Here is a 10,000-nt window from a genome sequence, read left to right as displayed (position 1 = left end):
GTGTGTGTGTATGTCTGTGAGTGTGTATTTGAGTGTGTACGTGTGTATGTGTGTGTGTATGTGAGTGTGTGTGTGTTTGTGTGTGTCTGTGTGTGTGTTTATGTGTGTGTGTGTGTGGGTGTGTGTATGTGTGTGTGTCTATGTATGTGTGTATGTCTGTGTGTGTGTATGTGAGTGTGTACATGTGTGTGTCTGTGTGTGTGTGTGTGTGTGTGTGTGCATTTCCCAATCACCCCTTCATTGTTAACCCTCGCAGGTCAGATCACTGGCACTGTGTTGCTGTGGGGTAAGGGAGTGCACTCTTCACTGGGGAAGTGATCTGAAGCCTCTCTTACTCCCAATTTCTGCACATTTCACCTCATTATTGTCCCTGGGGTTCACAATCTGCCCATTTGCTGAGGGCTGCTGGTTTCAGAAACCAGACAGGAGGGTGAGATTCAGCGGGAGTAAGTCCCTTCAATGTTTCACACTGCCCCCGACCCATGTTTAAAACATAGAAGGGCCGTTCTAGTGCTGACTGGAAATTCCTTCTCTCATATGTTATTGCCAGATCATGGTGAGTGAGGAAAGCACAGAGTATCCTTGACTCAATGAACAGTAAGGGAATAGGATTCAGCACAAAGGGTTAGTTGGGGAATTTGTACAAGACACTAACTTTGGTCTTAGCTGGAGAATTATGCTCAGTTATGAGCATAACACTTTCAGAGTTATACAGCACAGAAACAGGTCCCCCTCGTCAGTACCAACCAGATATCCTAAATAAATCTTGTCCCATTTGCCAGTATTTGGCCCATATCCCTCTAAACCCTTCCTATTCATGTACCCATCCAGATGCCTTTTAAATGTTGTAATTGTACCAGCCTCCACCACTTCCTCTGGCAGCTCAATCCATACACACACCGCCCTCTGCATGAATAAAGTTACCCCTTAGGTCCCTTTTAAATCTTTCCCCTTTCACCTTAAACCTTTGCCCCTCTAGTTTGGACTCCCATACGCTGGGGAAAAGACCTTGGCTATTCACCCTATCCATGCCCCTCATGATTTTATAAACCTCTATAAGGTCACCCCTCAGCCTCTGACACGCCAGGGAAAAAAAAAACCTATTCTGACTATCCCCATAGTTCAAACCTTCCAGTCCCGGCAACAGCCTTGTCAATATGCACTGCCTAAGTGTGTGGCAAAGGCAGGTTCAATCAAAGCTTCTCAGTGAAATGGAAGCATGTGCAGGATTATAGAGAGAAGGCGGGAGAATGGGATGTCCAGGGTCCCAGGACAGACAGAGTGGGCTGAATGGCCTCTCTCTGCATCGCAGCAGCTCGGTTTCTGCTGCAAAGTGAGATTTCCCTCTCGGATGGAGAAGGGCAATCTAAAAACATGGCTGCACAGGATGATTCTGAATTGTAGTTGCATTCAGACGGTCAACGATGATTGCATTTAAGTAGCACACCGAGAAGAAGTCCCAAAGCTCTTTACAGGATTGTGGAACCCAATGTGACATGAGAATAAGAAGATGTAGCTTCGTTCCAAAAGGCAGGCTTTGAGGAGAAATAAAGTACTGCAGATGCTGGGATGGTCATCAACAATCTGTCCTGGTCCACTCACGTCGAGCACAACAATGTCTCTTCTTCCTCGGGAGGCTAACGAAATTCAGTATGTCCACAAGGGCCTCTTACTAATTTTTTACAGATAGACCATAGAAAGCACCCTATCTGGGAGCATCACAGCTTGTTCTGGCAATTGCTCTGCCCAGGACTGTAAGAAACTACAGAGAGTTGTGAACACAGCCCAGTCAATCACACAACCCAAACTCCCATCCATTGAACAAAAACCGAAAGAACTGTGGATGCTGTAAATCAGGAAAAAAAACAGAAGTTGCTGGAAAAGCTCAGCAGGTCTGGCAGCATCTGTGAGGGAAAAAAGTCAGTGTTAATGTTTTGGGTGCAGTGACCCTTCCTCAGAACTGAGGAAGGCTCTTGAGGAAGGGTCACTGGATCTGAAACGTTAACTCTGTTTTTTCCTTCACAGATGCTGCCAGACCTGCTGAGCTTTTCCAGCAACTTCTGTTTTTCTTCCATCCGTTGAATTCATCTATACTTCCCGCTGCCTTGGGAAAGCAATCAAAATAATCAAAGACCCCTCCTACCCCAATTATACTCTCTTCCACTCTCGTCCATCGGGCAGGAGATAAAGAAGTTTGAATACACGCACCAACAGATTCAAGAACAGCTTCTTCCCTGCTGTTATCAGATTTACGAATGGGCCTCTCAAATGGTAATTCTGATCTCTCTCTCTCTCTGCACCTTCTCTGCAGGTGTAACATTTTATTCTGCACTCTGCTCTGCTCCCCTGATGCGCATTGTATAGAATGATCTGCCTGTACAACAGGCAAAACAATACTTTTCACTGTATTGCAGTACATGTGACAAAATTAAATCATTAAGTCATTCAATCAATGCTGGAAACCAGAAATGAAATGAATTAATGCTCTGTGGGTCAGTCACTATCTGAAGAGAGACAAATAGGGTTAAGGTTTCAGGAACAAAATCAGAAATGGCTGAAGAAACTTGGCCGGTCTGGCCGCATTTTAGAGAAAAGGCAGAGTTAACGTTTCGTGTCCAGTGACCCTTCCTCAGAACTGTTGCGTCTTTCCAGCAATTTCTGATTTTGTTTCCAATTTCCAGCATTTGCAGTTGTATGGATTTTTTTTCATTTAAGCTTTTAGGTTCAGACAAGGTGTCTGAAAGGAAAATTGGGAGCCTGAGAGACAGAGAAAGAGAGAAGAGTTTAGTGAGGGGATTTCAGTGCCAAGTCCTGTGTTACTGATGATACAGCCACCAGCTATAGGTGTAAAGGTGACACAGTGTATCAGTTGGAGATGTTTCAGAGGTCTCTTGCTTAGATCTGGATGAAAAATTTGGTCCGCTGGGGAAGTCTCGTAGCTATTCTGTTTTTGCAAGCATGTTACCCAACATTCCAGCTGGCCAAAGACAGACAATGGGATTATGGAGCTTCCTTCATATCCTCCCTCTTAAAGAAGAGGCAGTGCCCTATTTGAGTACAGCCAGCTCCGCAAAAGGCAGTGAGCCAATGATCTGCTTCTTGGAGTTCTGATGGAGGGATACGTGTTGGCCTAGAGACCAGGAGACCATGCCTTTCTCCTGCTGTGCAATCCAACCCACTACCTTGTGGATAGGAGCTCAGTCTATGCAACATTTACAGTTATAGAGCCATAGAGCTGTACAGCATGGGAACAGACTCTTTGGTCCAACTCGTCCATGCCGGCCAGATATCTTAAATTAATCTAGTCCCATTTGCCAGCATTTGGCCCATATCCCTCTAAACCCTTCCTATTCATGTCCCCATCCAGATGCCTTTTAAATGTTGTAATTGTACCAGCCTCCACCACTTCCTCTGGCAGCTCATTCCATACACACACCACCCTCTGCGAAAAAAAGTTACCCCTTTTTAAATCTTTCCCCCTCACCTTAAACCTACGCCCCTCTAGTTTTGGACTTCCCTACCTTGGGAAAAGATCTTGTCTACTTACCCTATCCATGCCCCCCATGATTTTATAAACCTCTATAAGGTTACCCCTCAGTCTCTGACGCTCCAGGGAAAACAAAGCCTCAGCCTATTCAGCCTCTCCCTATAGCTCAAACTCTCCAAGCCTGGCAACACCCTTCTGAACTCTTTCAAGTTTAACTACATCTTTCCTATAGCAGTAAGACAAGCTCTCTGCTTGCGGTCCTTCTATATCCGAAACGCTAGAACACTTTGCAAAGGTGGTTTGGCAGGTCAAAGGTTGGATGGTCAGGTCTGTCACTCAGCACTCAGTTCGAAACTTCGGCAAGTCATGAAATAGGCCATGGAAATGCAAGTTCTTTTTTAACTTGCACAAGGGGCCAGGATTCCTAAGTGATATCTGTGTTTAGAGGAATGTTATAGAGCATTTTTAAAATTCATTCACGCGATGTAGGCGTCGCTGGCTAGGCCAACATTTATTGCTCATCCCTAATTGCCCAGAGGGTAGTTATGAGTCAACCACTTTGCTGTGGGCCTGGAGTCACATGTAGGCCAGACCAGGTAAGAATGGCAGTTTCCTTCCCTAAAGGGCATTAGTGAACCAGATGGGTTTTTCCAACAATCGGCAATGGATTCACGGTCATCATTAGACTCTTAATTCCGGACTTTTTTATAGAATTTAAATTCCATCATCTGCTATGGTGGGATTTGAACCCAGGTGCCAAATACCTGAGTCTTTGCATGAACAGTCCAGCCATTATACCAGTAGGCCATAGACCATCGCCTCCTGCTAAACTAAAGCTGCTCGGAAACAGGCCATTTGGCCCTAGAGGTCAATGCTGGTGTTTGTGTTCCAAATGAGCTCATCTCACCATGTTTCAGATCCACCAATCTCAACATTGTCCAAAGTTAACCCGTTTAATTGGCACCCCATTTGCCACCTTAAACAATCACTGCCAACACACCGTGGCAATACAGCGCAGCATTGACAAGATACATTGCAGCAACTCACCAAAGCTCCTTCCACCAAGTGCCTTCTAGTCCCACAACCTCTGGAAGGGGAAAGGTCACAGGCATAGGGAAACAAATTCACACACCACCTTGACAGCTCTTTCACTGCCACTGGATCAAAATCCTGCAGCCTCCTCCCAAAAGGCACTGGACTGTTGCAGTTCAAGCAGGTTACTTCACTCCACCTTTTCGAGGACAATGAGGGAATAGGAGATAAATGTTTAAGTTCCCAGTGAGGCCTTACAACCCACTAATTAATGGAGTAACGATAGTGCAAATGTTGATTCTGCCAACTGACTGTTACCTGTAATTGGGCGTGAGATTGCAAAAGTATTTCCTGAAGCAGTGAAGACCAAAATTTAGACACAGTTGGGCACCACTGTCTCATTGTGCTAAGGATCTGGGTTCGATTCCACCTTCAGGCAACTGGCCGAGTGCAGTGTATGCATTCTCCCTATGTCTGTGTGGGTTTCCTCCTGCAGTCTAAAGATGTTGTGGTTTAGGTGGATTGGCAGTGCTAAATTGTCCCTAAGTGCCCAGGGAGGTGCAGAACTTGGTGGATTAGCAATGGGAATGCAAGGTTACAGGGATTGGATTGGTGAGGACTTGATGGGCTGAATGGCCTGCTTCCATATTGTAGGAATTCTATGATTTAAGTTGCATTTTGCTTGTCCAAGAGAAATTTGACTGTTGTTCTCCCACAGCGACAACATCCCATAGGAGCAGGAGCAATGGCAGTCTAGAAAGTACGCTTAGGTCTAGCCTTATGTAGTGGGAAGGATGAGCAATTGGGCTAATGCCAAGCACAAAGGCCATTCATACTGTCGGCCAATGAGAGTGGACTATCAACACCTGAGGAACTGGGTCCTAATGGGCATCAATGTGTTTTCAAGCAGCAGGGACAGGAAGGATATACTCATTCTTAGCACTAGGGGGTGGTAACTGCAACAATAACAGCTGCCTTGCCCGACTGGTCCAGAGGACCATGAGGAATGCAGCAAATAGCTTGACTGGTGTTATTGTAAAAAAAGGGAGGCAATGACCTAGTGGTATTATGGCTGGACTGTTAATCCAGAGACCCAGACAATGTTCTGGGGACCCAGGTTTGAATCCTTGCCACGGCAGATGGTGGAATTTGAATTCAACAAGTATCTGGAATTAGGAATCTAATGATGACCGTGATTCCATCGTCAATTGTCAGGAAACACCCATCTGATTCACTAATTCCCTTTAGGGAAGGAAACTGCCATTCTTAACTGGTCTGGCCTACATGTGTCTCCAGACCCACAGCAATGTGGTTGACTCTTAATTGCAAACAGGGATGGGCAATAAATGCTGCCTAGCCAGCAATGCTCTCATTCTATGAATGAATAAAGGAAAAAAAAAGAAAACATTCCAGGGATGGGTCAATCACTTCATGTTGAATGTTTTCAAGAAGGAGTTGGACATAATTCTTAGGGCTAAAAGGATCAAAGGGTGTGGGGAGATGGTGAGAATGGGGAACTGGAGGGTACCCTCAAGAAGAGATCTCTTCCTGCACAATGGGATGACACTGTGGGGCAAGAGATTTGTAGCCAACATGACCAGGATAGATTCATCTGACCATTCACCCTGTTGGTGGGATCTCACTGTGAGCAAATTGCCAACCGAACTGTAGCAATCGGTTCCTTAAAATGATGCAGCACTGAAGGAGCATTGGTCTATTCATCTATTTATATAGCTCTTTTCCAAAGGTCAATCCCAACCTACCTTCCCAAGTCCATCATCCTGAAATTTCCCCACCACAAATATTTAGCCAATTCTGTTTTGTATGTTTTTATTAAATCTGCTGTGACTGCCCTTTCAAGCAGCTCTTTCCACCTGCACCCACTCTTGATGTGCAATATATTCCCCTCATCTCCATTCTGGTTGTTACACCAATTCTGGTGAATCAAGTCAATGACTTTGCTGCCAGAGGTTAAGTCCATCAGGATCTGAAGCACACACTGAGATCGACTAAACAGAAGGAGGTTCCATTGGTGAAGAACCATCACCATTGTAGTGATCGTATCCTTATAGTTGACCTCAGAGAACAGGAATTACCTGACTGGGGCTGTTAACCAGGTCGCAATCAGGGAGCCCTGGCTGACAGATATAAACAGGAGGGTCAGGGGCTCTGCTCACTCTGAGAGCTGGCTCTGAGGGAGCTGGATCAGTGTCAAGGACTCTCCACATGTAAATAAAGGGTGACTTGGTGATGGGATACCAGCATCTGTGGAGCTGTTTCAGACATCACAATGCATATTGACTCCATCCTATCACCATTGCACAGTCCTCTAGTTTCCACATTGAAAAACAGCAAGTTGTGCCCATTCTGCAGAAGGGGGCACATGTCAGCTCAGCTGTGCTGGTCTAGGCGGAGTTTTTACCACTCACGAACCTCAGGCCACTCCTCTTTATCTGACCCTATCAGATCTGCACAGTAGGCTCAACTCCTGCTGATTTCAGGGGAACAAGTGATGTGATTGGTTGGTGAGGTGGAGAAACACAAGTCGTCTCATAACCCTAACCCTAATGCGAGCCCTGATCCTAACCCAAACCCAAACCCTAACCATAGCCCAGACCTGAACCCTAATCCTATCCCGAAAACTCACCCTAACCCTAACCCTAATCCTACCCCGAACCCTAACCATAAACCTAACCTGAACCCAAACCCTATCTCTAACACTAATCCTACTTTATCCCTAATCCTATCCCTAAACAAAACCCTATCCCAACCCTATTCCTAACCTTAGTCCAAACCCTAACCCTAACCCAATCCCTAACCCTAATCGCTGATCCTAAACCTAGCCCTGATCCTAACCCTAACCCTATCTCTGACCCTAATCCTAACCCTAATCCCTACCCCTAAACCTAACCCTATCGCTATCCTAATCAAGATCAAAACCCTAACCCTTTTCCTAATCCTAACCCTCTCTTCAATCCTGACCCTACCCCTAACCCTATCTCTAAACTTAATCCTACATCTAACCCTACCCTTAATCCTAACCCTAATCCTAACTCTATCCCTATCCTTAGCCCTATCCCTAACCATATCTCTAATCCTAACCCTAACAAAAAATATCCATCACTGCAATGAGTGGGATGTATTTGTTGGAAGCTTATTTGGGAAGGTTTGCAGTTACTCCAACAGTACCATGTTCATTATTATACTACAGTGCTGCAGGACTCTGTCCTCTTGGTGCTTCTCAACAACTTTGAGCTCAGTTTCTCCACCTCAGGAGGAAGAATACAAAAACAAAGCATGTTAAAAATGGAGACAGGCCACTGAATTCTGTGTCACAAAGAGATAAGACCATAAGACACAAAAGCATCAGTAGGCCAAGTAGCCCATTGAGTTTATTCTCAATTCCCAACTCCACCCTCCTGCCATTTGTCATAACCCTCAATTCCCTTACTAATTAAGAATCTGTCCATCTCAGCCCTGAACATATTTAATAACCCAGCCCCAGCAGCCCTGTGTGGTAAAGAATTCCATAGATGCGCTATCTTGCGAGAGAAGAAATTCTTCCTCATCTCTGTCTTAACTGTGCAAACTCTTTATTCTGAGATATTGCCCTTTGGCCTTAGAGTCTCCCACAAGGGGAACCAATCTGTGTCTGCCCTGTAAAATCTCCTAGGAATCTTATATGTTTTAGTAAGGTCTACTCTCATTCTTCTAAACTCCAATGAGTACAGGCCCAACTTACTCAAACTCTCCTCATAATACTTGGTATCAGAATAGCGAACCTTCTCTGGACTGCCTGTAATGTCAGTTTATCTTTCATTAGATAAGGGAACCAAAATTGTTCACAGTTTTCTGGTTGTGGTCTAGCTAGTGCCTTATATGCCTCCCTACATTCATATTCCATTCCCTTTGAAATAAAGGCTAACATTCCAAAGGACTTCCCTATTACCTGCTGAATTTGGATGCTCGCTTTTTATGATTCATGGACAAGGACTCCCAAATCCCTCTGCTCTGTAGTTTTCTGCAGACATTCTCCATTTAAATAATATCGGGGTGGGGGGGGATCCTTTTATAAGAATTGCATTACATTTGCGTGCACTAAAGCATGTTGAGGTTGTACAGGACATTGGTGAGGCTCTTTTTGGAGTGCAGTGCCCAGCTCGGGTTACCCTACTGTAAGAAGGATATTATTAAACTGGAGAGGGTTCAGAAGAGATTTCCTGGGATGTTGCCAGAAATGAAGGGCTTGAGATTTAAAATAGAGTGAAAAGACTGGCACCTTTCTTCACTGGAGCGTAGAATGTTGAGGGGTAACCTTATTGAGGTCTCTAAACTCATGAGGGACATAGATAAGGTGAATGACAAGGGTCTTTTTCCCAGGGCATGGGGAGTTTAAAAGTAGGCGACATAATTTTAAGATGTGAGGAGAAAGATCTAAAAAGGACAGGAGCTGCAACTTTTTTACTCAGAGAGTGGTTCGCGTGTGGAATGAACTGCCAGAGGAAGTGGGTTCATGCAGGGACAGTTGCAATGTTTAAAAGATTTTTGGACAAGTTCATGAATGGGAAAGGTTTGGAGGAATATGGGCCAAGTGCAGGCTGAAGGGACTAGTTTAGTTTGGAAACATGGTCAGCACAGACTGGTTGGACCGAAGGGTCTGTTTGCGTGCTGAATGATTCTATGATTAACTGAAATATTGGCCCTTATAGCAAGGAGGATGGAGTACAAAAGTAGAGAAGTCTTTCTACAACTGTACAGGAGGTGTGAGACCGCCCCTTGAATACTGTGTGCACTTTTAAACTGCTTGTTTAAGCAGTGGAGTTGGGGAGAAGAGTGGGGTGCTATGGATGAATAGACTCACATCAGATATAGTTCATAGGAGATTAATTTTGCCTGATTCCTGAGTCACAGGGATTTGTCTTTTGAAGACTAGTTGAACATGTTGGGCCTATACTCCTTGGGTTATGGTGGGTGTCAGAGGCGGCCATTTTGAAACATATATGATTCTTAGGGGAAGCTTCAGTGGGTAGAGACAGAGGACGTTATACCTTGGATGGCAGGCCAGTGACGGGAGGGATAGTTTCAGAAGAAAGAATCACCCTTTTCAGACTTTTCTGTCAGATGGCCATTAGTATGTGAAAGTCTCTTCCTGAGAGAACGCGGGGGCTGAGGCTATGAATATATTCAAGGCTGCATTGGATAGAATCGGAATGGGTGTGTTAGACAGAATCAGAATGGAAGAGTTAGAATTGGAATGGGTGGGTTAGAATCGGAATGGGTGGGTTATAATTGGAATGGAATCAGAATGGGTGGGTTAGAATTGGAATGGGTGGGTTAGACTCGGAATGGGTGGGTCAGAATCGGAATGGGTGGGTTAGAATCGGAATGAGTGGGTTAGAATCGGAATGGATGGGTTAGAATCAGAATGGGTGGGTTAGAATCAGAATGGATGGGTTAGAATCGGAATGGGTGGGTTAGAAT

Source organism: Rhincodon typus, chromosome 39 (genome assembly GCF_021869965.1).
Source record: "Rhincodon typus isolate 14 chromosome 39, sRhiTyp1.1, whole genome shotgun sequence".
NCBI classification, from domain to species: domain Eukaryota; kingdom Metazoa; phylum Chordata; class Chondrichthyes; order Orectolobiformes; family Rhincodontidae; genus Rhincodon; species Rhincodon typus.
This window is presented reverse-complemented; position numbering follows the sequence as displayed.